The sequence below is a fragment of the Physella acuta genome, unplaced genomic scaffold (assembly GCF_028476545.2).
Source record: "Physella acuta isolate Inbredline_101_S28 unplaced genomic scaffold, ASM2847654v3 ptg000582l, whole genome shotgun sequence".
Lineage (NCBI taxonomy): Eukaryota > Metazoa > Mollusca > Gastropoda > Physidae > Physella > Physella acuta.
Window position 1 is genome coordinate 685,404 of NW_026732101.1, and position 22,360 is coordinate 707,763.

General features: G+C 35.5%; 1 protein-coding gene across 1 annotated transcript in view; it reads right to left on the reverse strand.

The window, feature by feature from the left end:
* The window catches only part of LOC131947086 (zinc finger HIT domain-containing protein 1), a 112,434-nt gene that overhangs the window by 88,582 nt on the left and 1,492 nt on the right, over positions 1-22,360 (reverse strand). The gene's annotated exons all lie outside the window — the stretch shown is intronic.

The window sequence follows — 22,360 nt, forward strand, 5'->3', positions numbered from 1 at the left end:
AATAATAATCTGTTTAAAACAAGGAATACCACACACACAAAAACAACTTTTATTATGCCTAGCTAAAAAAATAAAAAATAAAATTATTTTGGACGAAATGTAATGCAATATTTTTGCGACATTAGTTCAGTTCAATAGCAACATATATAAATTAATTCACATTCTAAAAGGTGAAAATAGGCTTGGTCTAGGGCAGGGGTCGGCAACCTTTTGAGACGGAAGAGCCAAATATTACAATTTACATAATTTCCCAGTTTAATATAAAGAGCCACTTACATTATTTTTTTCAATATTTTTGTATTTGATAAGGATTAAGTAAATAAATTTGTTTTTGATTTGAAATAAATAGCATTAAATTATATGAACTTATTGTTTCAAATGAAAACAAACCAATGTTTCTCACAAGAACTGTTTTAGCTAGATCTGCTATGATAAAATAAATAATCACATATATATTATATCTATAAGACTATCCCAGGGGTCGGCAACCTGCGGCTCGCGAGCCGCATGCGGCTCTTTTGATATCAAGATGCGGCTCTCCAGCTCCTTGAAAAAATACTAATAATCTTAATTAAAAAATAAAATATTTGAAATAAAAAAAATGTTAGTGGCTCTTTAAAACCAGGGAAATTTTGAAAATTGTAACTTTTGGCTCTTCCGCTTCAAAAGGTTGCCGACCCCTGGTCACTATCCCAATTCACTTTAGAAGCCAAACAATGTTTTTTCCTTTCTTTACGGACACCACTGGTTCAGTAGGTGTCTTTCATAGCCAGGCAGGCCTCAACACGGCAAACTCCGTCTAACAGGCTTGAATATCGATTTGATTACTGTATTGGTAGCTTCTGTCTTTTGGTTCTGACCAGTGTTTCTTCCAGACTTTTTTCTCCGGGGGGGGGGGGGGAGGGGGGAGGCTTTTGAAATTTTCGGGGGGGGGGGAGGGGGACGGTCAACATTTTTCGGGGGGCGGACACTAGTAAAAGTATATGTTTACTACATAAAAATTAAAAGCCATCTCGTTCGGGGGGGGGGGGGGGGGGGCGGTAGACTTTCTTAGGGAAAAAGAGATGCCTGGAAGAAACTTTGGTTCTGACATGGCTTATCTTTCACCCTACACGAACCCAGAGTCCATTACCTGGCTCAACCGTAGGAAACTAAAAACTAAAATACTTCGTCACTCAGGTCAAATTAATGCATACTGACAGGTAGAGGAGTGCATTCTGTATAAAAATAATATTCCCCATTTAACAAAATTCGAAAAAGGCGGCACTTTGACAGTGGCAAACATGGAATAGTCGCTAGCTACAGTACGGCTGTGGGGCTGGGCCTGGTGCCCAAGCGGCTGCAAGCTGTCCGCATATTTCTACCTAGCCTATTCTCTCTGTTCTCTGATGAGTGTTTTAATCCTTTTTAAAGTTGTTTTTCTTTACATTATATTTTTTATAAGATTTGAACATGAAATAATATAACTTTTAATTTTTGTGCATGGAACTCGAGAGCCGCACCTTGACATCAAAAGTGCCGCATGCGGCTCGCGAGCCGCAGGTTGCCAACCCCTGGTCTAGGGGCGTTAAGCAATTTGGTCGTTTGACTTAGGCTTACATGGTCTGCGCTTGCGCTATTAACATAATAATAAGTTCTAAATTTTTTTTCAGAAGTGTAAATGTAGGCTACAGACGACGGATTATTTTGATAAACTACAAGCATAATGAAGGCCAAAAAGTTCAGCCTACCTTTCCCATTTACCCCCCCCCCCCCTCCCCGAGAACACGGGATGTGGTCAGCACCAAGCTCAGCCGTCATTTATTTAACAAAGTTAAAATGTTTTTTTTTAACAATGTCAGGCAACATCAGCTGGGTGGACTCAGGTACGTGCTACATACAAAATACATGAGCCACGAGTCACGTACCGTGATCTGCGGGAAGTGTTAACTTTCGGTTTACCGGTGCGGGTATCATTCATTGAGAGGTAATCTTTGAAGTCTAATTGAAAAAAAAATCAAATATTGTTAATTATAATTAAAATATCTAGACAAGCAGTTGCCGTTTATTGTATCAACGATTTTAGCCAGAATATAATTAAAATCTCTAGACAAGCAGTTGCCTTTTGTTATATCAACGATTTTTAGCCAGAACGAGTCAAAGCAGAGGTAAGATTTCGCTAACGATGCACCGGAAACCACAATAAAAAGGACCGGAAGCGCTTAGACAAAGACTACCGTGCGATACACCACAAATGGTAAATATGATAACATTATTAACAATGTTAACAATCAATACATATCGGAATTCGAGTTTCTTCCAGGCATCTCTTCGTATGGGGGGCGAACAAACTGTGGGTCGCGACCTCCAGTTGGGTCGCGACCCAAAGTTTGGTCGCCAACTGGTAGACTAAACCCTAGCAAATAAATTAAAAACATAAATATTTAGAAAAATATTTGAAATTCGACTTTACTAACATCACTGGGAATGGAATAGAGAAGAAACAATGCGTACTGTGCAAAGTTGTTCTCAGCCATGAGTCTATGAAACCTTCAAAACTAAAACGTAATTTTGAGACGAGTCATTCGGAACACACAAAAAAAGATAGATCTATGGAGTTCTTTCGTCGGCATGAAGCGAGTTGCACACGTCAGAGACTTGATCGAACAGGATCACACAATAGGAGAAAATTTCATCAAACCCTGCATGTTGAAGATGGTGAAATTAATTCTTGGGGATTCCAGTGCAGTCAAGATACAACAAATATCTCTGTCTAATAATACTATTGAGCGGCTTATAGCAGACATGTGCATAGATGTTAAGAACAAATTTTGAATGAAATCAAGCTTTCACAATCGTTTGCTTTTCAAGTTGATGAATCAAAAGACGTAAGTTCGTATTCGCAGTTGCTTGTTTTGTGAAATACAGTGGCGTAGGCAGGGGGGGGGGGGGGTTAGGGGGGGTCATACCCCCCATAGACCCCTCGGTATATAGAAAAAGTAAGAGGGGGTGGGGTGCAAATCGAAAGTTTGAGGGGGGGGGTGCAAATCGAAAGTTTGTCCCCGGGTAAAAATTGGAACCCCCCTCCCTTGAGACGATCCTGGCTACGCCACTGGTGAAATATATTCATTCAGATAATAGTTAAGGATAGTTATATTGTGAAGGTATCATGGAGAAAGTAAATACGTTTTTTGAAACTGGATAATTAAAATGGGAATACGGCTGTGGGGTTTGTACGGATGGTGCGCCCTCCATGTTTGGGTCGAGATCGGGCTTTCAGAAAACAGTAAAAGATTTAGCTCCCTAACCAATGGGAATCCACTGCATAATTCATCCATATGTCCTCGCCAGCAAGACTCTTCCGACTCCATTGCTAATAAAAGTCGTAAAGTCTATTAAGTCTAGAGCCCTAAACACCCGTCTGTTTACAGAACTGTGCAAAGCCATGAATGAAGATCACGTGGTTCTGTTTTGCTACAGTACGCTGACTGTCAAAGGGAAATGTTGGGAATCGTGTTTTTGGATTGAAAGATGAATTCAAATTGTTCTAGGAAGTGCAAGGGAAACAAGACCTTTTAATATATTTTAACAACAAAGAGTGGTTGGAGAGAGTATCATACCTAGCAGATATATTCGAACATCAACATATGCTTACCCTGAAACTTCTGGGAAAATGAACGAATATTATCTCTTTTCTTGGTAAACTCGGGGTATTTTTATCAAAGCTACAAAACTGGCGAAGAAAAATAAATCTTTGAAATATTGCCATGTTTGAGAAACTCTGCAGTGTGGTAGATGAATCTGATTGTGAGATAAATAAAAATTTGAACGAGGATTCTGGGCATCTCGAATCTCTTGAAAACGAACTGTGGAGTTATTTCCTTGAGAAGAAACAAGAAACTGCATCGATTCTCTGCTTCCTTTGATGTTGCCAGCATTCCCGATGAATTACAAGATGAATTCATAAATTCGCGGAATGATTCCGCGTCACGTACTGTGTTAAATAATAACATGCTCACACAATTTTGGTGTAATATATTCACTATTCACCTTTCATACCCAAACATGAAATTCAACCGTGAATGTCGAGGCTAGTAAAAGTTAATACTATGCAATGTTACTCATCGTATTAAAACAGTTATCAAGAATAATTCATATTGAGAGACTACTAGAAAATCTTATTTTAGTGCTTATTAATTTCCTTACTATCGACTTTTTTAATTCTATGAGGATCGCGGGTCACTTACTTTTTATAAAAGGTGTTCGCCACTTGAAAATTTTGGGAACCACTGGTCTACTAGATCTAGTTGTTTCCTGGTGTTGTTAGTGATTTTTTTTTGGGGGGGGGGGGGGGGGGGAATTATTTGTTTACACACATGCTTCATAGAGTTTTTTTATTTAAAAATCCATTTTTTTTGTTTAAAATTCTCTGTTACTATGAGGGAAAACATAGTATCATAGTATTAGTAAAGGTATCCAATAGACACTAAAGTTTCGGTTTAGACAGACTGACAAGGAAGTGAGTTAAATAAAAGATTGTAAAAATTTTCATAAAAAAAGATTTTAATAACAAGCGTTTATGTAATAATGCACTAAAAAGGAGAAAATAAATTATACACTACTATTTAAATAACTATGAAGAAAAGCGTGGGTCTCTTCCTAAACATTAGTAAAGGTATACAATAGATACTAAAGTAACCCACGCTTTTCTTTATAGTTATTTAAATAGTAGTGTATAATTTATCTTCTACTTTTTAGTGCATTATTACATAAAAGCTTGTTATTAAAACGTTTTTTTTTCTGATTTTTACTTTCTCGTATATACGAAGTATAGAGAAAGTATTGTAATCGTGCAAAAAAAAAAAAATCGAGATTTTTACAAATCTCGACGTTTTACACCTCACTGATACGGAAAAACATAATTTTGCAATCTTGTCCGTATGTCTGTGTGTGTGTGTGTCTGTGTGTGTGTGTGTGTGTAAACACGATAAATTGAGTACCGTTACAGCTAGGTTGATGAAATTTCATATATAAATATTTTATCAAAATCGTAGATCCGTATCAACTTTTGAGCGATTTCCGATAACCGGAAGTGGAACTTTTTCTACTTTGAATTTTTCAAAAGCCTATAACTTGAGTACTATTTCAGATAGATAAATGAAATTTCACAAGTAAGTAAAAGATCTAATTCTCTACCTTCTGTCAAATTTTGAGTAATTTCCGTTGATTGAAAGTACTAACTTACGCTATTTCCCATTTCTCAAAAAAACGAATGTAAATTTATAAAGTACTAATAATATTTCACACTATTATGCACGTTTTATTTGGCGTTCACAGGTGAGCAATTCTTTTTTCTACGAGATTTTATTCTATTTTAAAAAGTTTAAGTATTTAAAATGGATTAAAATTCATGTCTATATCCCGAGTTCCCATCCCGTTTTTTTTTACAAAAAATATTCGAGAAAGTTTAGAGGAGATCGCTCCCGGTTTTTTTTTTTTTACACAATGCGAATTAATATTTATAACGATATATATGTTTTTTAAGCTGCTTATCAATGTCGTATATTAGTTTTAACATAAAGACACTGATTAAAAAATAATTAGTTTACTTAGAAGCGCTTTTGAAACGTTGCTTGTTTCTGTTGAAGCTTTTTGTTTGAAAATAAAACAGATATAAGTTCGAGACACGCATTAAAGAGACGATAAACGTCAGCTTCAACCCTGATTTTTTAACATTAATGATTATTTATGAAAATCTTACGAGTACGTTCACAGACGAATATCTACCTTTCTTGCCTTTTGTAAGGATAATTCCTTGATTATATAATCATAGTCCAAATTAGAGACAATGTCTTTTTTCGGACTAAGCTTGAATCGTGAAAAAACACTGTTTACGGCTATGGATATCCAAATGAAAAGACTCTCAAATGTAATCACGGATGCTCAGAAGGGTGGAACTCTAGGGTGGATGACAGTTGGTGGGTTGAGGTAAAGGATAACTGTACATTTAAATCTATGGGATGCCAAACCCTAAGAAAAAAAATCTCCAAGTTCGAGTACTAATTTATGGATCTGTGATCCAGTGGCGTGCAGGGGGGGGGGGGGGGGCGGATGGGGCCTGGGCCCCGGGCATTCACCACTGAGGTTTTTTTTTTAAATTAAAAAGAAAGTTGCGATATGTTGTTTTATGGTGTCATCGTAACTTTCCATATGTTTGCCGATCTCACCCAAAACATAACACTCAATCGTCTGTCACTCATATATGACATTACACTGTCCGTATGGCAAAATGGTAGTTCTAAGGTACTCATTGATATACCCTTAATACATGTGTGTGATATTTATTTAGTATAGTGTAAGGGCATTTTTTAGATTACTTGTGACCAAATTATTCCCATGCACTGTAGGGGCATCTTTAAAATAAAATGCACGTATTCGTTATACTCATTTTCAACGACATCCGTCGAGTAATTATATCCATATTTATTTTTATACACTATAGGGGCATCTTTAAAGTAATTATTCGTATATTCATTATGATATATTTTGTGAGCATCTATTAATATGCCGACTTCACTGTTTAATAAATTTTAAAGGCATCCATACAGTAAATATGCATATGTTAATTTTATATACTGTACGGGCATCTTGAAAGTAGTTATGCCTATATTTATGTAATATATTCGAAGGGCATGCAACAGCAATTACACCAATCATCATTGTTAACATTGGGGGCATCTGTCAAGCTTCTTTGTACATGTTAATTATGATACATTTTAAGGGCATCCAAATGGTAATTATGCCCATATTATTATTACAATTTTTGGGCATCTTTGGTGAAATATATGGCCATATGTAGTGTAATAACACCCATACTTTTTTTACTTTCTCGTATATACGAAGTATAGAGAAAGTCTTGTAATCGTGCAACAAAAAAAAAATCGAGATTTTTACAAATCTCGACGTTTTACACCTCACTGATACGGAAAAACATAATTTTGCAATCTTGTCCGTATGTCTGTGTGTCTGTCTGTCTGTCTGTCCGTGTGTAAACACGATAACTTGAGTACGTTATAAGTATTTTATCAAAATCGTAGATCCGTATCAACTTTTGAGCGATTTCCGATAACCGGAAGTGGTACTTTTTCCTCTTTGAATTTTTCAAAAGCCTATAACTTAAGTATTATTTCAGATAGATAAATGAAATTTCACATGTAAGTAAAATATCTAATTCTCTACCTTCTGTTAAATTTTGAGTAATTTCCGTTGACTGGAAGTAGTAATTTACGCTACTTCCGATTTCTCAAAAAACTAATGTAAATTTTAAAAGTACTAATAATATTGCGCAGTATTATGCGCTTTTTTATTTGGCGTTCACTTGGTGTGCAATTAATTTGTCTACGAGATTTTATTCTATTTTTAAAACTTTAAGTATTTAAAATGGATTTAAAATCATCTCTATAGCCCGAGTTCCCATCCCTTGTTATTTTATATTCGAGAAAGTTTAGGGGAGATCACTCCCGGTTTATTTGTTAAATTGTAGGGGCACCCTTTAGAATTTATTAATTTTCATGCATTATATGAGCATACTTAAGAATAATAATGCCAATATTGTGTTTGATACACTGTACTGTAAGGAAAACCTCAAGAATAAGCATTAACATATTGTTTTCGATACATTGTAGTGATATCATTCAGAATAACTGCCCATATTGATTTTTACGAATAGGAGGGGCATGCTTTATGTATTGTTATCGTTAAAGTATTTTAATTCTGAGTAGAGCTTTCTTTACAGTAATTGGGGGCACATACAGAGCCAGTTTTATTCCAGTTAATAGTAGAGATATCCATAGAGTTATTGAGCCATGTAATGAAATGTGGGGATATGGTGGGGGTTTTTAGGCCATGGAAGCCGTTAGTAGATTATCCCCCACCTGAACTAGACAGGCAGAGCCGGTGTTAGGAATACGCGGGGCCTAGGGCCAACCGTCCGCGCGGGGCCTGAATTTTTCCCATTGGTGTCTAAGTCGTCCTGGACGCGAACATAATTTTCCCGGTTTTGCCTCCACGCGATCGGTCTTTCCTCCATCCGATTATGTCATATTTTTGGTGTATTTTTAATATGCTAGAATAATTACTGTGTTGTGGTTTACTATAGGTGATCGAGTCCAGGCAAAACACGAAATTTTCAGCCTCCTTACTCCAAATACCCTAAAAATGTATTTAGTTTAAAAAAATTGCATTTTTTATAAACATATAGATCTAGATCTGTGTTCTTTTGGCCTATCCCATTCAATTTCAGTTCATTTTTTCTGAACAAAATTTAAACATTGTTTTAAAAGGACGCTACTTCGGGACTAGGCTTTGCTTATCCCGGGAACATAAAAAATGGCCGCCTACATGACGGGTTGCTTTTAATTGCTCATATCCCACTGTGGGTAATTCAATGGATCAAATTTTGATATGAATTGACTTATAAATTGACATATTTGCTTCCAATTCTAATATTTCAGTACAAAACATTAAAATAACATTTCAATTACTATTCAAAATTTAAAGTGAGAGTTACGGAGGTGTTCAGGTCGAGGCGCGTAGTCGGGACAGGCAGAGTTACTCTTTAAGTATTAGACTCTATTTCTAAAATTTGAATTTTTAAAAAGCCTATAAATTGAGTACCATTTAAACTTAAGCAAGCTCCAGGCCCTGACAAAATCTCAAATGATATGCTCATGCACCTGGGCCCCAATGCTAAGAAAAAACTGCTCCAAATATTTAAGCTGGAAATCTGGGAAAATCCCAAATATTTGGAAAAAAGCAATCATGATACCTGTTCTAAAAATAGGAAAACCCAGGAACAAAGTCGATAGCTATCGCCCAATAAGTTTAACAAGCTGCGTTTGTAAACTGATGGAAAGAGTGGTAAACAACAGACTGACCTGGTTTCTAGAATCGAACAATCTACTAGCAGACGGACAGGCAGGCTTCAGGAAATGCAGATCTACTGAAGACCAAATCACCTTCATTTCTCAGGAAATAGAGGATGGCTTTCAAGAAAAAAAACCAACCTCAATAGTGTGGGTCGACTTTGAAAAAGCCTTTGACAAGGTCTGGGAGCAAGGCTTAATTTAAAGCTAATAAACCATCAAGTATCTCATAACATGCTAAACTGGATAAAAGGTTACCTAAGCAACCGAAAAGCATCAGTCTCCATGCAAGGAAAAAGAAGTCACACTGTAACTATAAAAAATGGAGTCCCTCAAGGAGGAGTCTTGTCTCCTACTCTCTTTCTCATTTATATAAATGACTTAAATGAAAACATCCCAAGGAGAGTAAAAAGAAGCATGTTTGCAGACGACCTTTCACTAATCAGCACAGAGGAATATATTGGTACCTCAAAATTTCGTCTTCAAGAAACACTTGACAAGCTCGGCAAATGGACCAAAAACTGGGGCTTATCCATCAATACCAAGAAAACAACTTATTCAATCTTCACCTTATCAACTAAACATCAAAAAATGAAACTTACCCTAGAAAACCAAGAGCTAGAAAAAAAATGACCACCCCAAATACCTAGGAGTCACTTTTGACACTCGACTTACCTGGAGAAAACAAATAGAAAACACACAAAGTAATGGGATCAAAAGACTTAATCTAATGAGGAAACTGGCAGGAAGAGACTGGGGAGCAAATCACCACATCCTGAAAAAAACCTACACCAGCTATGTGAGACCTACGTTAGAACATGATGCTTCGGCTTGGGGCTCAGCAGCAAAAACAAATATTAGCAAAATTGACAAAGTTCAGAACATTGGTTTGAGAATAATGACAGGAGCCATGAAAACAACACCCATAAAAGCTATGGAGGAAATAGCCGCTCTTAGCTCAATAGAAGAAAGAAGAGAAATCCTCACTCAATACACAAAGCTAGAGGCACTGGAAAACCATAACCTAAAACAAAAACTCCAGAAACCCAGTCCATCAACCAGACTACAAAGAACAAGTTTCATCAAAGAAGAAAAAAAATATCTGAAAAAGAAATATGAAATCGAAAATATCATTCCTGAAGCAATAAAAACTCAAAACCTCTCCCCGCCTTGGATCTCCCACTGTCACTTAACCATTATTGACTCAATAGACACCATAGGAAAAAAATCTGACTATGATCTAGAAGAACTTAAGAAAATAACAAATAAACACATTAAGGATAAGTACCCCAGCAATACCTAGATTAGAGTTTTCACAGATGGCTCAGCTGAAGATGCCACAAAAAATGGCGGGGCTGGCATCCTTATTGAATGGCCAAGCGGAGAAAGCCTGGAAAAGGCAATAGCCACAGGCAGCCTATCCGACAATTTTAGGGCAGAAAAAGAAGCTTTAGAACATGCAGCAAACCTCCTGTCAGAACACCCTGAATCACAGAATAGTCAGATTGTATTTCTTACAGATGCCAAATCAGTCCTGCAATCCCTACAAAATCCAGAGTCCTATATTCAAACACTTATGACAGCACTAGAGAGGCTAAAAAAATACCTGCTGCAGAATTGTGCTGCAGTGGATCCCGGGCCACTGCCAGATCCAGGGTAACGCAGACCAGCTGGCAAAAATTGGGGGAAAGAAACCACAACCGGAAATTTCGCTACACCCAAAAGAAATAAAAAGAATTATAAAAAACAAACAAACGCAAATGTGGTCTGTCACACACCCTCTCTACATTAAAGACGACGGCTATTATAATTTAACACGAAAACAACAATACATAATCTTTCGACTTAGAACAGGCCACAACAGACTAAATCAACACATGCACAGAAAACTGAAGGTTGGGTGTAGCGAAATGTGCCCTTGTGGCAAGGCCCCGGAAAACACGGAGCACGTACTCCAGGAATGTACTTTGTATAGCCAGGTACGAGACAGACACTGGCCCCAGCCCACCTCACTCAGGGAAAAATTACATGGGGCACCTGACAAACTGGAGACCACAGTCCGGTTTGTCCACGAAGTTGAACTTGTTGTCTGAATCCTCCACCATATTTCACAATTAAGAACGAAGAAGAAGAAGAAAAGAAGAGTACCATTTCAGATAGATAAATGAAGTTTCGCATATAAGTAGGCTAAGAGATCTAATTCTCTACCTTCTATCAAATTTTGAGTAGCTTCCGTTGACTTTTTCCGATTTCTCAAAAAAAAAAAAAAAACGCAAGTGAATTTATAAAGTTCTAATAATATTCCGCACTATTATACACATTTTATTTGGCGTTCACTAGGCTTGCAATTCTTTTTTTCTACGAGATTATATTCTATTTTAAAATTTTAAAATGGATTAAAAATATTATCCCGAGTAGCCATCCCCCGTATAGAGTCCTTTCATATGACGTCACGTCCGTTCGTGAATGTAAACATCCGCCATCTCGGTGTACAGATCTACATTCAAAATGGTGATCTGTGCGGTGAAAGGTTGTGATACTCGAAGTGGCAGATCTAAAGGGACTCCTTTATTTCGAATGCCAAGGGTCATACTAAACCAAGATGATAGAGATCGACAGTTAACAGAATGTAGACGCCGTCAATATTTAGTCAATATTTATCGCATCGGTGTGAGTGAAGCAGCGGCAAATAATGCGAATCTGTTCTCGACACTCTGTTTCAGGTAAGCACAGTAAAATAATAAACTTCATTTTCATTATAAAAGATAACTATTAATAAAACAAATATGCTCGACCTTCACAAATACTAATATTAAAAGACAAAGTCAAAAGTAATAATAAGAATAATAAGATTTAATTGTAATAGGCTAATAGAATAGTGATTTAATATTAAGATCTAGAATCTAGCTCTTAACATGGCGTAAACAAAATTCGGACCACCGATCTAGATTCTGGATTTAGGGTGACTGGCTCCGCTGGGTAGACATAGAATCTATAATCTACTTATTTACTTAAATTTAATTACAAAATTTGTGTTGTTGACGTCCAGCGCTGACGAACAGCTGATTGTGTTTACGTCCGGTGTACACCACCGTGGCGGCGGAAGTAGGTATCACGTGATTTAGGTAACGTGTTTGCAAGGACTCTAAAATACATGGCAGCCTATCGAATAGCAGGATGCCATTGTTTATGTCGCCATTACACGTGAAAACCAAATTGATTTTGCTTTTTTTAAATTTAGTTACCGAAAATATTTAAAAATCAAATATATCCAATCTTTAGTAAAGTCCGAAAAAACCCAGACAGATAGGATTTTTATAACCATATTAATTGTAACTACGCCGTGCATGATTTTTAAATTAATTGATGGGCCTCTCGAATACTTTCTTGCTCGCGTCCATTTGGACTCAACTGAAACACCCTATCACTCTACGAATACAGTTTAGGTTTAGCAAAATGAGAATGGACATAATTACTATATAAAAGCCCTTCAAAAATATACAAATAAGATGACCCGACAATATATAAAATGAATATGAACATAATTAATGTATGGATGCAGTGGATAAGCATAATTACATAAAAGATGTCCTTACAGTGTATAAATTATGATAATAGGGATAAATACTTTGGATGCCCGGGGCATGTCCCCATCCGCCCCCTCCTTCCTCTGCAAGCCATCATCCAGAGCCGGCGTTAAGAATACGTGGGGCCTGCTTTTTTCCATTATATAAATAACATATATATATATATATATATATATATATATATATATATATATATTATATAAAAGCGTAGCGAGGTCGGGTGTCACCCCGTGCGGCACTTATTGGTGTTATACACCCACCCCCGTAAAAACAATATATATATATATATATATATATATATATATATATATATATATACATATATATATAAATATACACATATTGTTACGACCCCCTTCTGTAATCCTTTCGAACTAGGCAGAGGAATCGTAAACAAAGACAGGAAAATAAGACTAATGAACACCTTTCAATAATAGCTGAAGTTTAATTCTCACAACAGAGGTACAACATTTAAGAGTAACAGCCAGCAAGATACAATATATGAAAATCCTAACACCTAGTCTAATCTTTGCTATGTCCAACTATACGTCCTCACTGGTGAGCTGCTATGCCCTGACTGCCCTTAACCCTCCTAATCCTCACTTCTTTGTCTTCCACATCCGGCCTAACCTAATTTGCATGTCGCCACAGTTGTGGAGTACCTGATTAAAATGTCAGACCCTGCTAATATACCCCCCCCCCCCCAGCTTTCTCAGTCCGCAACCAAGGTCGCCCAGGTTAATTAGATACGTGTCTGCTACACCTACCCCCACTGATGCCATCATCCGTAATTACAATCTAATTGTAACACGTGCTCCACTAATCGTCTTCGTCAAGACATGTTTAGTCTGGGTCACGTCTATTGTCAACCCTACACCTGCAGCTACGTCACCACAGTCGTAACAATATAAATAAATAAATAAATAAATAAATAAATAAATAAATAAATAAATAAATATATATATATATATATATATATATATATATATATATATATATATATATATATATATATATACTAGCCGTCCCGGCCAGGCCCTGCTCTGGCTTCTGTGAAAAACCTTTCTGTTAAAGACCATTACCTGTGTGTTTAGTAATCATCCTAAACCCGGCATTGCCCACCCAAACCACAACCAACCAAAACAACAAAACGCAAACATAACGCTAACACAATTACAAATACAAACGAAAACAAAAACCTAACAACAAAACCCAACCACAACCACAAACACCAATACAAACACAAAGAAAAAACAAACAAAAAAGCAAACGAAAACAAAAACCTAACAACAAACCCAACCACAAACACCAATACCAACAAAAAAAAAAAAAAACAACGAAAAAGCAAACGAAAACAAACCAAATCCAAACGCAAAACCAACCAAAAACACAAATACAAACCCAAACAAAGAAACACAAACAAAAACGAAAAAAGAAAGAACAAAAACGAACCAAATCAAAACGCAACCACTAACGCAAACCCACCTAAACACAAAGAAAACACTAACGCGAACATAAACGCCCGGGGCGGAATCACCTGTTTTAGCTTAATGAACGACTATAGTACCCCAACTTATTCATAGTCTTTTGCACTCACTTAAACGAACGCGCCTGTTTCAATTTGATGAACAATTTTAATACTCCAAGCTTATCCGTAAAATACCTACAACATTTGCACTTGATCAATCCCCGCTAATTATGTAATTATTTTTTTTCCCAACACCAAAACAAAGTAATTAAAAAGTAAATTATTTTCGACTAATGCAATGGTTTTATAAAGGGAAGTAATTTTGTTTTCCTAATTTATCAAAGGGAAGTAAGTGCTATAGGACTAAATAAAGACATAATTAGCATTTTTGTAAAAGATGATATTTTTTTTAAACTTGTGTTTAATGAACATGCCGACAATTATTACTGTAATTTGAAAAATGAAAATGATTTCCCAACACTTTCAACGGTAATTTTTTAGCTCATAAATTTAGACAAATGCGCACGATAATTTTCTAACACTTAAATTCGTGCAATTCCAACGACATACAAATGCATTACATACAGAACTGAGCTTTATATATTATATATATATATATATATATATATATATATATATATATATATATATATATATATATATATATATATATATATATATATATATATATATATATATATATATATATATATATATATATATATACTAGGCATACTGCCTAGCTTCGCTTAGGTTTTTAAAAACATTTGAGAATTTGAATACTTAATTATTTACTGATGGATGAGGTGTGGAGTGCTTAAATTTAAACAGTAATGCAAATTTTAGAGAATATGTTGTTGTTTGTTGTTTAAAATCCGTTTTCGAGAATATTGGAAAGTTCGCAATCTATGACTAAAATGGAATTAGAACTAGGTTCCATGAACAGTATATCTCATAATTTTATTACATTGACTTTAAAATTAATTTTTTAAATTAATTAGGATACTTATTTTTTTACTAAAACAAATGCTATACTTCGTCATTTTCTGTTTCTGTTTAAAATAGTATAGAATTATTTGAAAAATAATTATTTTTAAAAAGTTAACTTTATATATATATATATATATATATATATATATATATATATATATATATATATATATATATATATATATAGTTTTGTAAGTATATGTATTCACATATTTTTTTTTCTGGATGTATTTTTTTAAAAATTACCTCACCCCCCCCCCCCCCCCCAACATGGATTAACACATAAGTTTTTACGATTCTTAACCAGACCGTTTACCTCAGGCATATTTTGCAACGTTGAGTTAATGTAACTTCCCCTCACTCACCCCCTCCCGCCCCCCCCCCCGGCTATTGCTTTAAACTGTGCTCAGATAATACTAACGATTTTTTTTTCTATAGCCGGTTATAAATACAGCTTGATGTAGCGTGTTTTCTCACTAGCCATCGGTACCCGTTACGGGGCAATCCTGGTGAGTGTTAGCTCTCTTCTCTTTCCTATAGGCTACCCGGTTTTTCTTTTAGATATTTATCTACGGATAGGGCATTTAAAACTGTCCGGGTGTGTGCGTGTGAGGGGGGGGGGGGAGAGATTGGGGGTAGCGGATTCTGGTTTTTCTGTTTTTGTATGAAAGGGGAAGAAACGGTAGAAATGCCTAAAGAAACTGTATATATCTAAGGAAAGTGAGTAATAAACTGAATTGTAATTCAGATTTAAAAAAAAAAATTATTATCGGAAAATTAGAAAAAGAAACATTTTACTGATTAGGAGCATTGAAATGAAACATTGTTAAGATTATAAAAAAAAACGAAAAGAAGGGGTTTTGTTTTTATGTACGATCTATGTTTATACTTGTTTAAAATAACATAGACTACTATTACTAATACCTATTAGAAAAATTAAAACCAAATTATATACATTATTAGTCAACGCTGATTAAGAGGCTAACAGTTAAGAGACTTAAATGATTTTGTTAAAAAAAATTCATAAAAAAACGTTTTAATAACAAGCTTTTATGTAATAATGCACTAAAAAGTAGAAAATAAATTATAGACTACTATTTAAATAACTATAAAGAAAAGCGTGGGTCACTTTAGTATCTATTGGATACCTTTACTAATGTAGGAAGACACCCACGCTTTTCTTTATAGTTATTTAAATAGTAGTCTATAATTTATTTTCTACTTTTTAGTGCATTATTACATAAAAGCTTGTTATTAAAACGTTTTTTATGAATTTTTTTTTTCAGTACTTTACATGTTTATTTACAATAGAGTTACATGACTAAAAACCATTGCGCGCCTACTGAACGTGATGGCGCAGCTATTGAACGTACCGTGATGGCGCAGCTATTGAACGTGATGACGCGTGTGGTGTGGTTGGCTAGACAAGCCTACTAATTCGGTCCAAATTTTAATTAATTCATAAAAAATTAATTAGGCATCCAATGAAGTCAAATTTAGTTTCAGATTGCATTGTCTTCATGTCTTGACCCACGTGCCAACTGTGAATCGTATCGGTCAAGTAGAACTGTCCGAATTTTCACTCCTGCGTTTCGGTCTAGACAGACTGACGACTGACGAGGAAGTGAGTTAAATAAAAGCTTGTAAAAACCCGGCTGTTTGATGGTAGTTATGTTGCGTTTGCCTTTTAAAAACACCTATTTCGGCTGAGCATGGGTCTGGCCCCACTATCGCTTCAGATGCTGAGAAGACAGATGCGGGTGAACTCTACTTCACCTGCACCGTGTCCCGCCAAGTCCAGATTGGCAACTTTATTATTCACATCTAAAAAAAAAGAACATTTACATGATCTGTCTCGAACCCGTACCACCCGCATGGTAACTATTACACTATCAACTCAGCTATCTGGGAAGTTCCAAATAGATATAAAATTAGTTGCGTAGTTTACATAGAGAGTCTGCGTTAGTAACTTAGAAAGTTACGCGAATTTTATCCCAAATTATCCAATTTCATAGCTAAGCCAACAAAGATGTATGTAAAATAATTAAGGATTGTATACATTTCATAGCGTACGTAGATCTAAATCAACTTTGAATGAAATAGTTCATTTCTTCATATTCTAAAATTGGAAGATGACGACATAAGTTTTGTGTTCTTTCCTTAGTGTAAACATATGACATGTTGCGTCATTGTTTAATGCGTTCTAGTCATGACAATCAACGCTTTAGTTAGAAATCGGATCTACATTTGAAAAACCTTTTATTTTTATTTTCCTTCTTTAAATAAACTTTAGTTTATACCTTTATACCGTCCACCATATTATTTACAACAAAAGTTCGTATCTTTAATTTCTCCATATACCGCTGAACATGCTGGCGACGTTGCCAAAATTTTGCGGGCAGAGAGAGAAGTGCGCACATGGGCTTTTATATATTAGGATTAGCAGGTTTACGTCATGGTTTCCCCCCCCCCCCCCCATTCCCCCCTCTTCACCCTTGTGAGAATTATTGTCAACTTTGCTCTTAAAAGACTATTTAACTCACTCTAATTAATCACTTAATAAGTGGAAGTATCATATATATATATATATATATATATATATATATATATATATATATATATATATATATATATATATATATATATATATATATACTAGCTGCATCCCGTGCTCCGCCACGGTAAATCTTTTTAAATGTACAACTTTGGAACAGAACAAAAACAAAAACACAGCACAAAAACAAACACAACACAACCACAACCACAACACAACCACATCGCAACCACAACACAACCACAACGCAACCACAACACAAACAAAACACAACCACAACACAACCACAACACAACAACAACACAACCACAACACAACCACAACACAACACAACCACAAAACAACCACAACACAACCACATCGCAACCACATCGCAACCACAACACAAACAAAACACAACCACAACACAACCACAACGCAACCACAACACAAACAAAACACAACCACAACACAACCACAACACAACACAACCACAACACAACCACAACACAACCACAACACAACCACAGCCACAATATTAGAATCACCACCAAACAACACGCTTATTTAGGCGTCCGCGCCCAAAGAGAGCCTTTATTTAGGTCACATAAATAGATTCTACTCCATAACTTACAATAAAACAATGCGATGCAAATAAATGTACGGCAAGTGGTGTTTACTTTTATGGTTCTAAGAAAACACATTGGTAATGTAATTAGAATCACCACCGAAAAACACGCTTTTCACAGGCGTCCGCGCCCAGAGAGAGAGAGCCTTTTCAGCATTCTCTATACTATAATTCTAAAATTTCACCATCTGTTAACACCGAAAAACAAAAACAAAAAATAGTGATATTGATAAATCATAGACTAATTAGAAAATAATATAAATAATCTTAACATTTTTCTATTTTACTTATGAACCTTAACATATAATAATCAATGTGGAAGTAATAAAAAAAATTAACTTAAATTATTGAGAGTGAGTTGAATATTAAAAAAAAACATTTTCCCATACGTCCGCGCTCAGAGAGAGCCGTTCCATTCTTCTCAAAAAGTCTAATTTCACCATCTGTTTTCATAACACCGAAAAACAAAAGCAAAAAGATAGTGATTTTTGAGAAATCATAGACTAATTAGAAAATAATAATAAATAATATAAATAATCTTAACATTTTTCTATTTTAATTATGAACCTTAACATATAATAATCAATGCGGTAGTAATAAAAAAAAATTAACTTAGATATTGATGAGTTAAATATATTTTCAAATTACCTCCCTTGCAAAAAAAATACCAAAAAAAGTTGAATTAATTAGTTTTTTCGACCTAATTTCATGATAATATATCCATTTTTTTCTGGGAATATTAACGAAAACTATATTTGACATTGATCCTTTTAATATGTTTTAGCAATGTGCGTGTATTTAATATTCTCTTTACGTTATGCAAAATTGTACAAACAGTGGAAATTATAAAATAGCTCTTTGCCGCTATATAAACAAACCCTACTCTAATACTTATAATAAGACACTGCGGTGCACTGAAAAGCACAGCATGGTGCGAATGATTACTTTTATGGTTCCAAAAGCTATAGCGATGACGGAAGGAAGGACTGACACACTACTTGCCCGATTATATTATAGATTGCAATTTTTCGCCTTGCTGTCACCTCCCTAAATGGTGTCACCCGGTGCGGTCCGCACCCCCCCGTCCGTTACCCCCCCCCCCCCCCCAGCTACGCCTCTGATATATATATATATATATATATATATATATATATTTATATATATATATATATATATATGGGTGGCAGTTGGTGGGGTGAGGTAAAGGATAACAGTGCATTTAAATCTATGGCTATGGAAAGCCAAACCCAAAGAAAAGGGTCACCACGTTCAAGTACTACGTATAGAGCGTCCACGTATTACATTACCGGTCATGATCAGAGTTTCTTCCAGGCATCTCTTCGGGGGGGGGGGGCCGAAATTTTTTTACCGCCTCCCCCCCCCCCCCGAACGAAATGAAATTTATATAATTTAAATAGAAAATATATACTTTTAACAGTGTCCGCCCCCCCCCCCCCGAAGAAAGTCTACCCCCCCCCCCCCCCCCCGGAGAAAAAAGTCTGGAAGAAACACTGGTCATTTTTTGTTCCTATTTATTAAATATGGTTTTTCGATCTTTAGTTTGCGCTCTTATGTCGGCGCTCTTTTGTCGGCAAATTGGTGCGCTCTTATGTCGGCGCTCTTATGTCGGCGCTCTTTTGTCTGCGCTCTTAAGTCGGCGCTCTTTTGTCGTGCGCTCTTTTGACGGGTCACCTCACATACTATCATACCACACGTCACATACTAAATTATCACAGGTCACACACTAACATACCATAGGTCACACACTAACATACCATAGGTCACATAATATCATACCACAGGTCACATACTAACATACCATAGGTCATACACTAACATACCACAGGTCACATACTAACATACCATAGGTCACACACTAACATACCACAGGTCACATACTAACATACCACAGGTCACATACTAACATACCACTGGTCACATACTAACATAACCACAGGTCACATACTAAAGTTAAATTTTAAAGAATGTTTTCTTAAAACCAGCCTAGTCTGTAAAATAAATAAATGGATCATAAACTATATGGAATCAGAATTTCATCAGCTCATTAAATTGAACCTCTAATTAGTCATTAGGCTCATGATCTAGTAGCTGGATAATGACACCGCAGGCATCCATAGTCATCAAAAAGGAACTGGGAAATGGACTTTGACCAGAGGCTGACTCAGCCTTTTTAAAAAACTAAGAAATAGACTTTGACAAAAGGCTGAATCAGCCTATTTTTTAAAAACAAGTTAATAAAAAGTCCAGTGACAATTTAAGTGCAATTTCCTTATGTTATCCATAACAATTTTAAATCGAGATAAATCATATATTCAGCAAATTTTTTGTGACCGAACGAAAGGATATTTTTGAAAACTTTCTTCGGCAATATTGTTCTAAATTATGGCAGGAATCGATTGGTAAATGTTTCAAGTCGCTAAGTGGTCTGGTTGCCGAGATATGGACCAAACACTGCATTTTTTTCGAGGTTTTTTTGCTTTTCCGGGAAATCCAGGAAGGAATTCCGGGAATTTTTTTGGCCCACAATCGTCCTCGGAACTTGCTTAACATATATGCTTTGGAACTAGTCCTCGATATTGCTTCGTGGAGGAGGAGATACGACTTAAAGCTGCGGACACACATCCATCCATCCAGAAATAACGAATTAATAATCGCAATTGTCAGTATGGAAATTGCGCTAAAAACCCTGAAAAATAGACTTTGACAAAAGGCTGAATCAGCCTATTTTTAAAAAAAAACACATGAAAAATAGACTTTGACAAAGGGTAACTATACGGCTAGCACAGCCTATTTAAACGACTGCATTTTAAACAAGTATCATAATCTGATTCTAAATAAATCAATAGTTCACAGAACACATACATAGAACACACATACACTTACATAGAACACATGCACTAACAATCATATAACACATACACTCACACTGAACACAAAGATACACCTATATAGAACACGCACACACACAATGACATATAAATAGAACACATGCACACGCTAACATAGAACCCGATACATAGACGCACACATAAACCATGACTTGACAAGATGGCAACTAACATAAATATAAGTAGCGTTAAAATCATTTTAAAACCGTGCAGTATTTTTATTTCTCGTATACAGAGTATAAAGAGAATATTGTAATCGTACACAAAAATCACATGAAATTTTGACAGTTTCCACCGTTTTACCTCTCAGTACTTTATCATAAACGGAGTATAGGGGACTTATTTTAATCGGGCAAAAATTCTAAATACAGATTTATTAAAATTTCGGCGTTTTACGCGTGATCGAGTCGGAAAAACTGGACTTTGCAATTCTGTCCGTGTGTGTGTGTGATTGGATGTGTGTTTGTAAACACAATAACTTGAGTACCGTTAAAGCTAGGTTGATGAAATTGCATATATAAGTATTATATTTATATCAAATTTGTATATCCGTATCAACTTTTCAACGATTTCCAGTAACCGGAAGTGGAACTTCTTCTACTTAGAATTTTCAAAAGCCTGTAACTTGAGTACTATTTCAGATAGATAAATGAAATTTCGCATGTAAGTAAAATATCTAATTCTCTACCTTCTGTCAAATTTTGAGTAATTTCCGTTGACCGAAAGTAGTAACTTACGCTATTTCCGATTTCTCAAAAAACGCATGTGAATTTATAAAGTACTAATAATATTCCACACTATTATGCACATTTGTATTTGGCGTTCACTTGGTGTACAATTCTTTTCCCTACGAGATTCTATTCTATTTTAAAATTATTTAAAATGGATTAAAAATCATGTCTATATATATCCCGTTGTTTTATATAAGAATATTCGAGAAAGTTTAGGGGAGATCACTCCCGGTTTATTTGCTATAGTGAACTGGGGGGGGGGGGTGTCAAGAGTTTAGATAATTAAAAACGACATTTTGATTTCTTAATAATTGAATCAAATTTTAAAGTTATCGGGTCCCCGATAAATTGTGATAACCAAATAACAGTAAGCCTTCAATCTTTATTATTTTGTTAACCTTACACTACATTGGCTATGTAATAACCCATTTTCAGCCTCGTTATACTTACATCGAACATGTCAAACTTAAGATAAAATAGGTTTGTACAGACTTTTATTTAGCTTGCTTTCTCTGTATGTCGTCAGTCTGTCTCAATCCTAGATCGAAACGGGAGAGCGAAATTTCGGGCACTTCTAAGCAACCAATTTCTCTGAAATTCAGCACGTGGGT